Raw genomic sequence first — 19,705 nt, 5'->3', positions numbered from 1 at the left:
AAATGTTCTGGGGTATAACTCTATAAGCTTGTCAGTCCTGTATTTGGGGAGTTTCTCCCATTCTTCTCTGCAGATCCTCTCAAGTTCTGTCAGGAAGGATGGGGATCGTCACAGCAAAGCTATTTTCAGGTCTCTCCAGAGATGTTTGATCGGACTCCATTCCATGTTCAAGTCTCTGGCTGGGCCACTAAATTACATTTTGAGACTTGTCCCGAAGCCACTCCTGTGTTGTCTTGGCTGTGTGCTTAGGGTCGTTGTCCTGTTGGATGGTGAACCTTCACCCGAGTCTGATGTCTTGAGCGCTCTAGAGCAGGTTTTCATCAAGGATCTCTCTGTACTTTGCTCCGTTCATCTTTCCCTTGATCTTGACTAGTCTCCCAGTCCCTGCCCCAGAAAAACATCCACACAGCATGATGCTGTCACCACCATGTTTCACCATAGGGATGGTGCCAGGTTTCTTCCAGACGTGACGCTTGGCATTCAGACCAGATTATCTTGTTTCTCATGGTCAGAGTCCCTTAGGTGCCTTTTGGTGAACTCCAAGAGGGCTGTCATTTGGCTTTTACTGAGGAGTGGCTTCCATCTGGCAACTCTACCATAAAGGCCTGATTGGTGGAGTGCTGCAAAGTTGTTCTTCTGGAAGGTTCTCCCATCTCCTCAGAGGAACCCTGGCGTTCTGTCTGAGTGATAATTGGGTTCTTGGTCACCTCCCTGACCAAGGCCCTTCGCCCCCGATTGCTCAGTTTGGTTGGGCGGCCAGCTCTAGGAAGGGTCTTGGTAGTTCCAAACTTCTCTATTTAAGAATGTTGAAGGCCACTATGTTCTTGGGGACCTTCAATGCTGTAGACATGTTTTGGTACTCTTCCCCAGATCTGTGCCTTGACTCAATAGAGCTCTGCAGACAATTGCTTTGACCTCATGACTTGGTATTTGCTCTGTCATGCACTGTCAACCGTGGGACCTTATATAAACAGGTGTGTGCCTTTCCAACTCATGTTCATTCAATTGAATTTACCACAGGTGGACTTCGATCAAGTTGTAGAAACATCTCAAGGATGTTAAACAGAAACAGAATGCACCTGAGCTAAATGTCGAGTCTTATAACAAAGGGTCTGAATAAGTATGTAAGTAGAGTATTTCTGTTTCTTATTTGTTATACACTTGCATAAATATATATATTATGTTTGTAAATATGGGTATTGTGGGTAGATTGTTGAAGGGAAAAAATGATTTAATACATTTAATGTGACGTAACAAAATGTGGGAAAAGTCAAGGGGTCTGAATTCTTTCCAAATACACTGTATTCCCATTGATTATTGAAGAATATAACTTACAAAATGCCTCATGACCTTAGATCAATTTCTGTACTCCATCAGAATGCAAACTATAAGCTTGTTATTTTTCAATTTTTGCAAACAAATGAAATGTCAACAACCACTCAGAACATGGTTAAAACTATAATATTGATAGCGTGGATGGTCCTGTAAGTCCTTGCCTACATAGCTCTCGCTTTGAATTTGAGAGTGGTTATATTTCTCCCATCCCTCAGCTTTTTCAAATCAAATCACAGGCGGGATAACCACTTTGTTATTGTTACAATTAAAGGGAAACTTCAAACATTTTTCTACTTCGTATTCTTCATCTCAAGCGTTACCCCCAACATCAAAAGATGTGAACATTTCTATGTTCTGTAGTAAAAAAAAAAAAAACATAGAGGAAGATAAGTGCTTATAATGACATCATCAACCAATTAGTAGCCAATTAGTCGCCAATTAGTATACAATTAGTAGACCATTAGTAGGCAATTAGTAGGCTATGTCTACTCATAATTGGTTAAAATCACGTGATGCACACTGATGATGTCATTAGAAACCCTTATCTTCCTCTATCTTCCTGTCACGTGTGCTCCCTCTCCGGCCTCTAGGTCGCCAGGCTGCTCGTTATGGCGCACACCTGTCACCTTCGTGTCATCAGACTCACCTGGACTCCATCACCTCCCTGATTACCTTCCCTGTATAAGTCACTCCCTTTGGTTCCTGGGTCATGTCTGTGCATTGTTTGTGTTACGTGTTTGTTTAATTTATTTATTAAAACACACACACTCCCTGAACTTGCTTCCCGACTCTTGGCGCACATAGAGACTCTTCCTTTTTTACTACAAAACATAGAAACTTGCAATTTTCACAGCCTGCATGTTGGGTATGGGCTGGTACTGGAGATGGTTATTTACGGCATTAATGGAGTGGTATTCTATATAATACTGTATACTGTTTAATACTGTAAAATATACTTTACACTATTTAATACTGTATATAATACTGTATATTGTACTGTAGACTATTAAATAATGTATACTGTGCTGTAGACAATATCATACTTTACATTGTACTGTAGACTATATAATACTGTATATGGTACTGTAGACTATATAATACTGTATATTGTACTGTAGACTGTAAAATACTGTATATTGTACTGTAGACTATATAATTCTGTATACTGTACTGTAGACTATATAATACTGTATACTGTAATGTAGACTATTAAATACTGTATACTCTACTGTAGACTATATAATACTGTATACTTTACTGTAGACTATATAATACTGTAGAGTAAACAATATAGTACTGTATATAGTACTGTAGACAATTTAATACTGTATACTGTAATGTAGACTATATAATACTGTATACTATACTGTAGACTATATAATACCGTATACTGTACTGTAGACTATATAATACTGTACTGTAGACTATGTAATAATGTATACCGTAAACTGTACTGCAGACCATGTAATACTGTATACTGTACGGGAGACTGTTAAACCTTGTGTACTGTATACTGTACTGTAGTCTACATAATGCTGTGTGTTGTATTGTAGACTAAATAATACTGTATACTGTACAGTAGAGGATATAATACTGTGTATTATATTGTAGACTATATACTACGGTATGCTGTACTATAGACTATGTAATAATGTATACTGTATACTGTATAGTACTGTTAAATCCTGTTTACTGTATACTGTACTGTAGACTATGCAATACTGTGTATTGTATTGTAGACTATGTAATTGTGTATACTGTACTGTAGAGGATAAAGTACTGTGTATTGTACTGTAGACTATGTAGTACTGTATACTGTACTGTAGAGGATATAATACTGTGTATTGTAGACTATATAATACTGTACTGTAGATTATGTAATACTGTATATTGTACTGTAAACTATGTAATACAGTACTGTAGACTATGTAATTCTATATACTGTACTGTATAAGATATAATACTGTATACTGTAATGTAGACTACTAAATACTTTATACTGTATTGTAGACATATGTACTGTACAATGGTGTAACAATTACTCAATTGTCATGCTTGAGTAAATGTAAAGATAGATGCCTTAATAGAAAATGTCTCAATTAAAAGTTACCCAGGAAACTACAACTCTAAAAGTATTTGGTTTTAAATATACTTAAGTTTCAAAAGTAAAAATATAAGTATTTTTTTATTCATGTTTAGCCAGTGTCACACTCCAACACTCAGACATAATTTAAAAACATGGCATATGTGTTTAGTTAGTCTGCCAGATGAGAGGCAGTAGGGATGAACAGGGATGTTCTGTTGAAAGGGGATGTTCTGTCCTGCTAAGCATTCCAACTGTAATGAGTACTTTTGGGTGTCAGGGAAAATGTATGGAGTAAAAAGTGCAGAATTGTATTTAGTAATGTAGTGAAGTGAAAGTAAAAGTTGTCAAAAATATAAATAGTAAAGTAAAGTACAGATACCCCACAAAATTACTTAGGTAGGTACTTTAAATGTTTTTTTCTTAAGTACATTACACCACTGATACTGTATACGGTACTGTAGACTATTTAATATTGTAAACTGTACTGGAGAATATTTTATACTATAAACTGTATTGCAGACAAATAAATACTGTATACTGTTTACTGTACTGTAGACTATGTAATACTGTATACTGTACTGTAAACAAAATATTAGTCTATACTGTACTGTACATTATTACATACTCTATACTGTACTGTAGACTACTTAATACTGTATACTGTACTGTAGACTAATTGATACAATATACTGTACTGTAGATGATTAAATACTGTATACTATATTTAATATTTTTGAATATTGAATACTGTATACTGTACTGTAGACTATTTTATACTGTTTAATATACTGTAGACTAATTGATACTATATACTGTACTGTAGATTGTTAAATACTGTATACTATATGCTGTACTGCACACTATTTAAAACTGTATACTGTACAGTAAACTATTGAATACTGCGTACTGTAAACTGTAATGTAGATTATTTAATACTGTATATTGTACTGTAGACTGTATAATAATGTTTACTGTACTGTAGGCTATATAATTATATATACTGTACTGTTGATTATATAATACTGTATACTGTACTGTATACTATGTAGTACTGTATACTGTACTGTAGACTATTACGCACTGTATACTCTACTGTATACAATTTTAGTACTGTATACTGTACACTATTTAGTACTGTATACTGTACACTATTTAGTACTGTATACTGTACACTATTTAGTACTGTATACTGTACTATTTAATACCGAATACTGTACTGTAGACTATTTGAGTGATCATTCCAGAGAAGATGGTTTATGGAGAATAATTTGACACAGGTGTTGATGGGTCGATATATCCTCCAACCACTGGCTTCCAGGGCATTATAACTTTTATACAACGGGTTACCAACATATTCAAATAATGATTTACATATTTTCATTAAAAACTTAATTTTGATGAATTTATTTATACTATTTCATCCTTCCACAAGATATAGTCTCGACACAAATCTAGGGTTGCTACCCAAGCCGACTGGTCATATACGTTCTATCGGTTCGGTTGCCAGAGATGCAACCCAGTCTTTCAGTCTTTTTGTTCTGTATCTATGGGTCTTTCAGTCTTTTTGTTCTGTATCTATGGGTTGTTCATTCTTTTTGTTCTGTATCTATGGGTCTTTCAGTCTTTTTGTTCTGTATCTATGGGTCTTTCAGTCTTTTTGTTCTGTATCTATGGGTCGTTCATTCGTTTTGTTCTGTAACTATGGGTTGTTCGTTCTAAATGTTCTGTATCTATGGGTCGTTCATTCATTTTGTTATGTAACTATGGGTCGTTCATTCTAAATGTTCTGTATCTATGGGTCGTTCATTCTAAATGTTCTGTATCTATGGGTCGTTCATTCTAAATGTTCTGTATCTATGGGTCGTTCATTCTAAATGTTCTGTATCTATGGGTCGTTCATTCGAAATATTCTGTATCTATGGGTCGTTCATTCTACATGTTCTGTATCTATGGGTCGTTCATTAGTTTTGTTCTGTAACTATGGGTTGTTCATTCTAAATGTTCTGTATCTATGGGTCATTCATTCTAAATGTTCTGTATCTATGGGTCGTTCATTCTAAATGTTCTGTATCTATGGGTCGTTCATTCTAAATGTTCTGTATCTATGGGTCGTTCATTCTAAATGTTCTGTTTCCATGGGTCGTTCATTCTAAATGTTCTGTATCTATGGGTCGTTCATTCGTTTTGTTCTGTAACTATGGGTTGTTCATTCTAAATGTTCTGTATCTATGGGTCGTTCATTCTAAATGTTCTGTATCTATGGGTCGTTCATTCTAAATGTTCTGTATCTATGGGTCGTTCATTCTAAATGTTCTGTATCTATGGGTCGTTCATTCGTTTTGTTCTGTAACTATGGGTTGTTCATTCTAAATGTTCTGTATCTATGGGTCGTTCATTCTAAATGATCTGTATCTATGGGTCGTTCATTCTAAATGTTCTGAGTCTATGGGTCGTTCATTCTAAATGTTCTGTATCTATGGGTCGTTCATTCTAAATGTTCTGTATCTATGGGTCGTTCATTCTAAATGTTCTGTATCTATGGGTCGTTCATTCTAAATGTTCTGTATCTATGGGTCGTTCATTCTAAATGTTCTGTATCTATGGGTCGTTCATTCTAAATGTTCTGTATCTATGGGTTGCTCATTCTAAATGTTCTGTATCTATGGGTCTTTCAGTCTTTTTGTTCTGTATCTATGGGTCGTTCATTCTAAATGTTCTGTATCTATGGGTCGTTCATTCTTTTTTGTTCTGTATCTATGGGTCGTTCAGTCTTTTTGTTCTGTATCTATGGGTCTTTCATTCTTTTTGTTCTGTATCTATGGATCTTTCATCATTTTTGTTCTGTATCTATGGGTCGTTCATTCTAAATGTTCTGTATCTATGGGTCGTTCATTCGTTTTGTTCTGTATCTATGGGTCGTTCATTCGTTTTGTTCTGTATCTATGGGTCGTTCATACTAAATGTTCCATTGCCAACTACGGCTAACTTACAGTCAAGTCAAACAGTGCAACCAGAATAACAGCAAAATAGCTGCATTTGTGTTTGTTTAACCTGTTTTCTAGTGACATTTATCTGGATACATCCATAACAATGAGCTAATGATTGCACGATTTAACCTGGCATAAAAAATGTGCTCTCTCGTCAGGAGCTAGCCAACACCACAGCTAACACAATCACTTCAAACTAAACCTGGAAAGACAGCAAACTAGCTACACTAATACAAATACTGCACTAATATTTCATATTGTAGACTATTTAATACTATATATTACACTATATACTATATACTATATACTGTACACTACTTAATACTGTATATTGTACTGTAGACTTTGCTACTGTAGACTATGTAACACTGTATATTGTACTGTAGACTATTTAATAGTGTAGACTATTTAATACTGTATATTTGACTGTAGACTATTTAATAGTGTAGACTATTTAATACTGTATATTTGACAGTAGACTATTTAATAGTGTAGACTATTTTATACTATAGACTATTTAATACTGTATACTATTTTAAACTGTAGAATATTTAAAACGGTAGACTATTTAATAATGTTGGCTATTTAATACCGAGTGGTATAGCGGTCTAAGGCACTGTATCTCAGTGCTAGAGGCGTCACTACAGACCCTGGTTCGATTCCCGGCTGTATCACAACTGTCGTTGATTGGGAGTCCAGTAGGGTGGCGCACAATTGGCCCAGCGTCTTCCGGGTTTTTCCCAGGGTAGGCCGTCATTGTAAATAAGAGTTAACTGGCTTGCCTAGTTAAATGAAGGTTAAGTAAAAATAAAAAATATACAGTGCCTTGCGAAAGTATTCGGCCCCCTTGAACTTTGCGACCTTTTGCCACATTTCAGGCTTCAAACATAAAGATATAAAACTGTATTTTTTTGTGAAGAATCAACAACAAGTGGGACACCATCATGAAGTGGAACGACATTTATTGGATATTTCAAACTTTTTTAACAAATCAAAAACTGAAAAATTGGGCGTGCAAAATTATTCAGTCCCCCTTAAGTTAATACTTTGTAGCGCCACCTTTTGCTGCGATTACAGCTGTAAGTCGCTTGGGGTATGTCTCTATCAGTTTTGCACATCGAGAGACTGAATTTTTTTCCCATTCCTCCATGCAAAACAGCTCGAGCTCAGTGAGGTTGGATGGAGAGCATTTGTGAACAGCAGTTTTCAGTTCTTTCCACAGATTCTCGATTGGATTCAGGTCTGGACTTTGACTTGGCCATTCTAACACCTGGATATGTTTATTTTTGAACCATTCCATTGTAGATTTTGCTTTATGTTTTGGATCATTGTCTTGTTGGAAGACAAATCTCCATCCCAGTCTCAGGTCTTTTGCAGACTCCATCAGGTTTTCTTCCAGAATGGTCCTGTTTTTGGCTCCATCCATCTTCCCATCAATTTTAACCATCTTCCCTGTCCCTGCTGAAGAAAAGTAGGCCCAAACCATGATGCTGCCACCACCATGTTTGACAGTGGGGATGGTGTGTTCAGCTGTGTTGCTTTTACGCCAAACATAACGTTTTGCAATGTTGCCAAAAAGTTCAATTTTGGTTTCATCTGACCAGAGCACCTTCTTCCACATGTTTGGTGTGTCTCCCAGGTGGCTTGTGGCAAACTGTAAACGACACTTTTTATGGATATCTTTAAGAAATGGCTTTCTTCTTGCCACTCTTCCATAAAGGCCAGATTTGTGCAATATACGACTGATTGTTGTCCTATGGACAGAGTCTCCCACCTCAGCTGTAGATCTCTGCAGTTCATCCAGAGTGATCATGGGCCTCTTGGCTGCATCTCTGATCAGTCTTCTCCTTGTATGAGCTGAAAGTTTAGAGGGACGGCCAGGTCTTGGTAGATTTGCAGTGGTCTGGTACTCCTTCCATTTCAATATTATCGCTTGCACAGTGTTCCTTGGGATGTTTAAAGCTTGGGAAATATTTTTGTATTCAAATCCGGCTTTAAACTTCTTCACAACAGTATCTCGGACGTGCCTGGTGTGTTCCTTGTTCTTCATGATGCTCTCTGCGCTTTTAACGGACCTCTGAGACTATCACAGTGCAGGTGCATTTATACGGAGACTTGATTACACACAGGTGGATTGTATTTATCATCATTAGTCATTTAGGTCAACATTGGATCATTCAGAGATCCTCACTGAACTTCTGGAGAGAGTTTGCTGCACTGAAAGTAAAGGGGCTGAATAATTTTGCACGCCCAATTTTTCAGTTTTTTATTTGTTAAAAAAGTTTGAAATATCCAATAAATGTCGTTCCACTTCATGATTGTGTCCCACTTGTTGTTGATTCTTCACAAAAAAATACAGTTTTATATCTTTATGTTTGAAGCCTGAAATGTGGCAAAAGGTCGCAAAGTTCAAGGGGGCCGAATACTTTCGCAAGGCACTGTATATACTGTATTTGTACTGTAGACAATTTAATATTTTAGACTATTTAATGCTGTCAACTATTGAACACTTTAGACTATATAGTATAGTCTCAATGTTTCACATCTTATAAATACATTAATTAACTTATGTGGTTCTCCAGTCATTCTCCTCCTCTTCCTCCTCCTACTCCTCCCTCTTGTTTTCTTCCTCCTCCCTCTCCTCCTCCTCTTCCTCGTCCCTCTCATCCCCCTCCTCCCTCTTGTCTTCATCCACCTCCTCTTCCACCTCCCTCTTGTCTCATCCTCCTCCTCGTCATTCCCTCTCCTCCTCCCTCTTATTTTCATCCTCCTCGTCATTCTCCTCCTCCTCCTCCCTCTTGTCTTCATCCACCTCCTCCTCCACCTCCCTCTTGTCGTCATCCCTCTCCTCCTCCCTCTAATATCCATCCCCCTCATCAGTCTTCTCCTCCTCCTCCCTCTTATTTTCATCCTCCTCGTCATTCTCCTCCTCCTCCTCTACCCCTCTTGTCTTCATCCACCTCCTCCTCTTCCTCCAGACCTGTTGGGGGCTATGTCTCTGCTGTGCAGTGAGACAGAAAGTGTTGCTAGCTGCACCTGTGCAACACAGGTGGCGAATAACCCAAACGACAGCTCACATCACCAACATCATTTCTGCTCTACCTGCCTCGGCTGAGGTCCCCGGGAGGCTGTGCGATGGGCGCAGAGGGCAAAGTGGGCCTGTCATCTGGAAGCAGGAGGGTGTGTATGTGATTTGATTGTTTTATTTTATTATTATAACTAATGGACTTATAAGACACTGTATCTTCTGTAACAAAAAAAAACGAAATAAGCATCCCATACATACGTACAGAATCGTAAGAAACAGAATAGAAACATAGCCGGCCCATTTCAGATATATAGCTAATCTTGTCATAACATCCAAGCGTTAGCAATAAATAGGCAACAAGCTCAAAATCCATTCAAGTTTCTCTTCACCCCTCATCCAGAATAGTTCTGATTTCTGCTGTTGCATTTGATCAAAGAAAGCTAGTTTTACACCAACATACAAAGGACTGACTGTGTGGTGTGTGTGTGTGTGTGTGTGTGTGTGTGTGTGTGTGTGTGTGTGTGTTTGCCTGTGTGTGTGTTTGCCTGTGTGTGTGTTTGCCTGTGTGTGTTTGCCTGTGTGTGTGTGTGTGTGTGTGTGTGTGTGAAATCTTTCTTTGGGCAGAAAAATGTGTCCTTGTGACTAACAATGCACCCGGACCTGTCAAATACATTACCATATGTCGACCTTAGTCAACCTCAGAGTGCCTGTTTGAAAGTAAACTTTTCTTACAAGCAAAACAGTGTTTTTTAGAACTTTACATTAAATATTAACAATTACATATGTTATCGTGTTTTGTTGAATAGTGCTAAATGTAAAGCTTATTTTCTCTCCACAACGGTTTACTGAGACTAGAGGTGTTAGAGAGAATAATTTAGAATGTTTATGGTAATTATTGCACATTGTAGAAAGGTGTGTTTTATTTCTTTCATTTCAAGAAATTGAGTGACGGAATCACCCCCCTTTAACAGATTGGAATCACCCCCCTTTAACAGATTGGAATCACCCCCCTTTAACAGATTGGAATCACCCCCCTTTAACAGATTGGAATCACCCCCCTTTAACAGATTGGAATCACCCCCCTTGAACAGATTGGAATCACCCCCCTTTAACAGATTGGAATCACCCCCCTTTAACAGATTGGAATCACCCCCCTTTAACAGATTGGAATCACCCCCCTTTAACAGATTGGAATCACCCCCCTTTAACAGATTGGAATCACCCCCCCTTTAACAGATTGGAATCACCCCCCCTTTAACAGATTGGAATCACCCCCCTTTAACAGATTGGAATCACCCCCCTTTAACAGATTGTAATCACCCCCCTTTAACAGATTGGAATCACCCCCCTTTAACAGATTGGAATCACCCCCCTTTAACAGATTGGAATCACCCCCCTTTAACAGATTGGAATCACCCCCCTTTAACAGATTGGAATCACCCCCCTTTAATATATTGTAATCACCCCCCTTTAACATATTGGAATCACCCCCCTTTAACAGATTGGAATCACCCCCCTTTAACAGATTGGAATCACCCCCCCTTTAACAGATTGGAATCACCCCCCTTTAACAGATTGGAATCACCCCCCTTTAACAGATTGGAATCACCCCCCTTTAACAGATTGGAATCACCCCCCCTTTAACATATTGTAATCACCCCCCTTTAACAGATTGGAATCACCCCCCTTTAACAGATTGGAATCACCCCCCTTTAACAGATTGGAATCACCCCCCTTTAACAGATTGGAATCACCCCCCCTTTAACATATTGTAATCACCCCCCTTTAACAGATTGGAATCACCCCCCTTTAACAGATTGTAATCACCCCCCCTTTAACATATTGTAATCACCCCCCTTTAATATATTGGAATCACCCCCCTTTAACATATTGTAATCACCCCCCTTTAACAGATTGGAATCACCCCCCCCTTTAACATATTGGAATCACCCCCCTTTAATATATTGGAATCACCCCCCTTTAATATATTGGAATCACCCCCTTTAACAGATTGGAATCACCCCCCTTTAATATATTGTAATCACCCCCCTTTAACAGATTGGAATCACCCCCCTTTAACAGATTGTAATCACCCCCCTTTAATATATTGGAATCACACCCCTTTAATATATTGGAATCACCCCCCTTTAACAGATTGGAATCACCCCCCTTTAACAGATTGGAATCACCCCCCTTTAACAGATTGGAATCACCCCCCTTTAACAGATTGGAATCACCCCCCTTTAACAGATTGGAATCACCCCCCTTTAACAGATTGGAATCACCCCCCTTTAACAGATTGGAATCACCCCCCCTTTAACATATTGTAATCACCCCCCTTTAACAGATTGGAATCACCCCCCTTTAACAGATTGTAATCACCCCCCCTTTAACATATTGTAATCACCCCCCTTTAATATATTGGAATCACCCCCCTTTAACATATTGTAATCACCCCCCTTTAACAGATTGGAATCACCCCCCCCCTTTAACATATTGGAATCACCCCCCTTTAATATATTGGAATCACCCCCCTTTAATATATTGGAATCACCCCCTTTAACAGATTGGAATCACCCCCCTTTAATATATTGTAATCACCCCCCTTTAACAGATTGGAATCACCCCCCTTTAACAGATTGTAATCACCCCCTTTAATATATTGGAATCACACCCCTTTAATATATTGGAATCACCCCCCTTTAACATATTGTAATCACCCCCCTTTAACAGATTGGAATCACCCCCCTTTAACAGATTGGAATCACCCCCCTTTAACAGATTGGAATCACCCCCCTTTAACAGATTGGAATCACCCCCCTTTAACAGATTGGAATCACCCCCCTTTAACAGATTGGAATCACCCCCCTTTAACAGATTGGAATCACCCCCCCTTTAACATATTGGAATCACCCCCCTTTAACAGATTGGAATCACCCCCCTTTAATATATTGGAATCACCCCCCTTTAACAGATTGTAATCACCCTCCTTTAACATATTGTAATCACCCCCCTTTAACAGATTGGAATCACCCCCCTTTAACATATTGGAATCACCCCCTTTAACAGATTGGAATCACCCCCCTTTAACAGATTGGAATCACCCCCCTTTAACAGATTGGAATCACCCCCCCCTTTAACATATTGGAATCACCCCCCTTTAACAGATTGGAATCACCCCCCTTTAATATATTGGAATCACCCCCCTTTAACAGATTGGAATCACCCCCCCCCCCCTTTAACATATTGGAATCACCCCCCTTTAACAGATTGGAATCACCCCCCTTTAATATATTGGAATCACCCCCCTTTAACAGATTGTAATCACCCCCCTTTAACATATTGTAATGACCCCCCTTTAACAGATTGGAATCACCCCCCTTTAATATATTGGAATCACCCCCCTTTAACAGATTGGAATCACCCCCCTTTAACAGATTGGAATCACCCCCCTTTAATATATTGGAATCACCCCCCTTTAACATATTGGAATCACCCCCCTTTAATATATTGGAATCACCCCCTTTAACAGATTGGAATCACTCCCCTTTAATATATTGGAATCACCCCCTTTAACAGATTGGAATCACCCCCCTTTAATATATTGGAATCACCCCCCTTTAATATATTGGAATCACCCCCCTTTAACAGATTGGAATCACCCCCCTTTAACATATTGGAATCACCCCCTTTAACAGATTGGAATCACCCCCCTTTAACAGATTGTAATCACCCCCCTTTAACAGATTGGAATCACCCCCCTTTAACAGATTGGAATCACCCCCCTTTAATATATTGGAATCACCCCCCTTTAATATATTTGAATCACCCCCTTTAACAGATTGGAATCACCCCCCTTTAACAGATTGGAATCACCCCCCTTTAACAGATTGGAATCACCCCCCTTTAACAGATTGGAATCACCCCCCTTTAACAGATTGGAATCACCCCCCTTTAACAGATTGGAATCACCCCCCTTTAACAGATTGGAATCACCCCCCTTTAACAGATTGGAATCACCCCCCTTTAACAGATTGGAATCACCCCCCTTTAACAAATTGGAATCACCCCCCTTTAACAGATTGTAATCACCCCCCTTTAATATATTGGAATCACCCCCCTTTAATATATTGAAATCACCCCCCTTTAACAGATTGGAATCACCCCCCTTTAACAGATTGGAATCACCCCCCTTTAACAGATTGGAATCACACCCCTTTAACAGATTGGAATCACCCCCCTTTAACAGATTGGAATCACCCCCCTTTAATATATTGGAATCACCCCCCTTTAATATATTTGAATCCCCCCCCTTTAACATATTGGAATCACCCCCCTTTAACAGATTGGAATCACCCCCCTTTAATATATTGTAATCACCCCCCTTTAACATATTGGAATCACCCCCCTTTAACAGATTGGAATCACCCCCCTTTAACAGATTGTAATCACCCCCCTTTAACAGATTGGAATCACCCCCCTTTAACAGATTGGAATCACCCCCCTTTAACAGATTGTAATCACCCCCCTTTAACAGATTGGAATCACCCCCCTTTAACATATTGTAATCACCCCCCTTTAACAGATTGGAATCACCCCCCTTTAACAGATTGTAATCACCCCCCTTTAACAGATTGGAATCACCCCCCTTTAACAGATTGGAATCACCCCCCTTTAACAGATTGTAATCACCCCCCTTTAATATATTGGAATCACCCCCCTTTAATATATTGGAATCACCCCCCTTTAACAGATTGGAATCACCCCCCTTTAACAGATTGTAATCACCCCCCTTTAACATATTGCAATCACCCCCCTTTAACAGATTGGAATCACCCCCCTTTAATATATTGGAATCACACCCCTTTAATATATTGGAATCACCCCCCTTTAACATATTGGAATCACCCCCCTTTAATATATTGGAATCACCCCCCTTTAATATATTGGAATCACCCCCCTTTAACATATTGGAATCACCCCCCTTTAACAGATTGTAATCACCCCCCTTTAATATATTGGAATCACCCCCCTTTAACAGATTGTAATCACCCCCCTTTAATATATTGGAATCACCCCCCTTTAACAGATTGGAATCACCCCCCTTTAACATATTGGAATCACCCCCCTTTAATATATTGGAATCACCCCCCTTTAACAGATTGGAATCACCCCCCTTTAATATATTGGAATCACCCCCTTTAACAGATTGGAATCACCCCCCTTTAACAGATTGGAATCACCCCCTTTAACAGATTGGAATCACCCCCCTTTAACATATTGGAATCACCCCCCTTTAACATATTGGAATCACCCCCCTTTAACAGATTGGAATCACCCCCTTTAACAGATTGGAATCACCCCCTTTAACAGATTGGAATCACCCCCTTTAACAGATTGGAATCACCCCCCTTTAACAGATTGGAATCACCCCCCTTTAACAGATTGGAATCACCCCCCTTTAACAGATTGGAATCACCCCCCTTTAACAGATTGGAATCACCCCCCTTTAACAGATTGGAATCACCCCCCTTTAACAGATTGGAATCACCCCCCTTTAACAGATTGGAATCACCCCCCTTTAACAGATTGGAATCACCCCCCTTTAACAGATTGGAATCACCCCCCTTTAACAGATTGGAATCACCCCCCTTTAACAGATTGGAATCACCCCCCTTTTAACAGATTGGAATCACCCCCCTTTAACAGATTGTAATCACCCCCCTTTAACAGATTGGAATCACCCCCTTTAACAGATTGGAATCACCCCCCTTTAACAGATTGGAATCACCCCCCTTTAACAGATTGGAATCACCCCCCTTTAACATATTTGAATCACCCCCCTTTAACATATTGCAACCCCCCCCTCACCTTTAATATATTGGAATCATCCCCCTTTAATATATTGGAATCACCCCCCTTTAATATATTGGAATCACCCCCCTTTAACAGATTGTAATCACCCCCCTTTAATATATTGGAATCACCCCCCTTTAACATATTGGAATCACCCCCCTTTAATATATTGGAATCACCCCCTTTAACAGATTGGAATCACCCCCCTTTAATATATTGGAATCACCCCCTTTAACAGATTGGAATCACCCCCCTTTAATATATTGGAATCACCCCCCTTTAATATATTGGAATCACCCCCCTTTAACAGATTGGAATCACCCCCCTTTAACATATTGGAATCACCCCCTTTAACAGATTGGAATCACCCCCCTTTAACAGATTGGAATCACCCCCCTTTAACATATTGGAATCACCCCCTTTAACAGATTGGAATAACCCCCTTTAACAGATTGGAATCACCCCCCTTTAACAGATTGGAATCACCCCCCTTTAATATATTGGAATCACCCCCCTTTAATATATTTGAATCACCCCCTTTAACAGATTGGAATCACCCCCCTTTAACAGATTGGAATCACCCCCCTTTAACAGATTGGAATCACCCCCCTTTAACAGATTGGAATCACCCCCTTTTAACAGATTGGATTCACCCCCTTTAACAGATTGGAATCACCCCCCTTTAACAGATTGGAATCACCCCCTTTAACAGATTGGAATCACCCCCCTTTAACAGATTGGAATCACCCCCCTTTAACAGATTGGAATCACCCCCCTTTAACAGATTGGAATCACCCCCTTTAACAGATTGGAATCACCCCCCTTTAACAGATTGGAATCACCCCCCTTTAATATATTGGAAACACCCCCCTTTAACAGATTGGAATCACCCCCCTTTAACAGATTGGAATCACCCCCCTTTAACAGATTGGAATCACCCCCCTTTAACAGATTGGAATCACCCCCCTTTAACAGATTGGAATCACCCCCCTTTAACATATTGGAATCACCCCCTTTAACAGATTGGAATCACCCCCCTTTAACAGATTGGAATCACCCCCCTTTAACAGATTGGAATCACCCCCTTTAACATATTTGAATCACCCCCTTTAACATATTGGAATCACCCCCCTTTAACATATTGGAACCCCCCCCCCCCTCACCTTTAACATATTGGAACCCCCCCCCCCCCCCCCCCCTCACCTTTAACATATTGGAATCACCCCCCTTTAACAGATTGGAATCACCCCCCTTTAACAGATTGGAATCACCCCCCTTTAACAGATTGGAATCACCCCCCTTTAACAGATTGGAATCACCCCCCTTTAACAGATTGGAATCACCCCCCTTTAACAGATTGAAATCACCCCCCTTTAACAGATTGGAATCACCCCCCCTTTAACAGATTGGAATCACCCCCCTTTAACAGATTGGAATCACCCCCCTTTAACAGATTGGAATCACCCCCCTTTAACAGATTGGAATCACCCCCCTTTAACAGATTGGAATCACCCCCCTTTAACAGATTGGAATCACCCCCCTTTAACAGATTGGAATCACCCCCCCTTTAACAGATTGGAATCACCCCCCTTTAACAGATTGGAATCACCCCCCTTTAACAGATTGGAATCACCCCCCCTTTAACAGATTGGAATCACCTCCCTTTAACAGATTGTAATCTCCTCCCTTAATATATTGGAATCACCCACCTTTAATATATTGCTGTAATTCCCTGGATTATTGAATAGTACTAGATAATGCAAAAACTAGAAAGCAGAAAATCTATAATATTCACTCCTGAAATATTGATCAGGGATAATGGTTTAATGAGATATTCATTATTAGGACAAGCATAGGGCAGATGCTATCTGTCGTTCTGTAGGAAGAAAGCAATACAGATATTTCTCATAACGTGATAATTTATTTCCCTTATTACATAAATGTGCAATCAATCAACGCAGAAAAAAAGCAATTAGATGGATCTATAAATATACTGTATGTGAAAAGAGCTTTACCATTTTTCTGATGTGTTTGTTTCAAACGTACAGTAGCTGTGACATTCTAGTTATGATGACTTGTTATCAGAATGGAATGTTCGACAATTAGAGAAGTTATTTGTGTCTGTGTTAATGACTGCTAATATTTGTTTAATCAAAAGTTTTGTTTTCAAGATACAGAGAGCATTAGTTTACAGAGATACAGAGAGCATTAGTTTATATAGAGATACAGAGAGCATTAGTTTATATAGAGATACAGAGAGCATTAGTTTATAGAGATACAGAGAGCATTAGTTTTCAGATATACAGAGAGCATTAGTTTATATAGAGATACAGAGAGCATTAGTTTATATAGAGATACAGAGAGCATTAGTTTTCAAATATACAGAGAGCATTAGTTTATATAGAGATACAGAGAGCATTAGTTTATATAGAGATACAGAGAGCATTAGTTTATATAGAGATACAGAGAGCATTAGTTTACAGAGATACAGAGAGCATTAGTTTACAGAGATACAGAGAGCATTAGTTTATATAGAGATACAGAGAGCATTAGTTTATAGAGATACAGAGAGCATTAGTTTATAGAGATACAGAGAGCATTAGTTTATATAGAGATACAGAGAGCATTAGTTTATATAGAGATACAGAGAGCATTAGTTTATATAGAGATACAGAGAGCATTAGTTTACAGAGATACAGAGAGCATTAGTTTATAGAGATACAGAGAGCATTAGTTTATATAGAGATACAGAGAGCATTAGTTTACAGAGATACAGAGAGCATTAGTTTATATAGAGATACAGAGAGCATTCGTTTATAGAGATACAGAGAGCATTAGTTTATATAGAGATACAGAGAGCATTAGTTTATAGAGATACAGAGAGCATTAGTTTATATAGAGATACAGAGAGCATTAGTTTATAGAGATACAGAGAGCATTAGTTTATATAGAGATACAGAGAGCATTAGTTTATAGAGAGATACAGAGAGCATTAGTTTATAGAGATACAGAGAGCATTACTTTACAGAGATGGAGAGAGCATTACTTTACAGAGATACAGAGAGCATTAGTTTATATAGAGATACAGAGGGCATTAGTTTATATAGAGATACAGAGAGCATTAGTTTATAGAGATACAGAGAGCATTAGTTTTCAGATATACAGAGAGCATTAGTTTATATAGAGATACAGAGAGCATTAGTTTATATAGAGATACAGCGAGCATTAGTTTATATAGAGATACAGAGAGCATTAGTTTATATAGAGATACAGAGAGCATTAGTTTATATAGAGATACAGAGAGCATTAGTTTACAGAGATACAGAGAGCATTAGTTTACAGAGATACAGAGAGCATTAGTTTATATAGAGATACAGAGAGCATTAGTTTATAGAGATACAGAGAGCATTAGTTTATAGAGATACAGAGAGCATTAGTTTATATAGAGATACAGAGAGCATTAGTTTATATAGAGATACAGAGAGCATTAGTTTACAGAGATACAGAGAGCATGAGTTTATAGAGATACAGAGAGCATTAGTTTATATAGAGATACAGAGAGCATTAGTTTACAGAGATACAGAGAGCATTAGTTTATATAGAGATACAGAGAGCATTCATTTATGGAGATACACAGAGCATTAGTTTATATAGAGATACAGAGAGCATTAGTTTATAGAGATACAGAGAGCATTAGTTTATATAGAGATACAGAGAGCATTCGTTTATAGAGATACAGAGAGCATTAGTTTATATAGAGATACAGAGAGCATTAGTTTATAGAGCGATACAGAGAGCATTAGTTTATAGAGATACAGAGAGCATTAGTTTATATAGAGATACAGAGAGCATTCGTTTATAGAGATACAGAGAGCATTAGTTTATATAGAGATACAGAGAGCATTAGTTTATAGAGCGATACAGAGAGCATTAGTTTATAGAGATACAGAGAGCATTAGTTTATAGAGATACAGAGAGCATTAGTTTATATAGAGATACAGAGAGCATTCATTTATATAGAGATACAGAGAGCATTAGTTTATATAGAGATACAGAGAACATTAGTTTATATAGAGATACAGAGAGCATTAGTTTATATAGAGATACAGAGAGCATTAGTTTATAGAGATACAGAGAGCATTAGTTTATATAGAGATACAGAGAGCATTAGTTTATAGAGATACAGAGAGCATTAGTTTATAGAGATACAGAGAGCATTAGTTTATATAGAGATACAGAGAGCATTCATTTATATAGAGATACAGAGAGCATTAGTTTATATAGAGATACAGAGAACATTAGTTTATATAGAGATACAGAGAGCATTAGTTTATATAGAGATACAGAGAGCATTCGTTTATATAGAGATACAGAGAGCATTAGTTTATATAGAGATACAGAGAGCATTCGTTT

This window comes from Oncorhynchus mykiss, chromosome 22 (assembly GCF_013265735.2).
Source record: "Oncorhynchus mykiss isolate Arlee chromosome 22, USDA_OmykA_1.1, whole genome shotgun sequence".
In the NCBI taxonomy this organism is placed as follows: domain Eukaryota; kingdom Metazoa; phylum Chordata; class Actinopteri; order Salmoniformes; family Salmonidae; genus Oncorhynchus; species Oncorhynchus mykiss.
The sequence above is the reverse complement of the archived record's forward strand: the minus strand, read 5'-3'. Positions refer to the sequence as shown.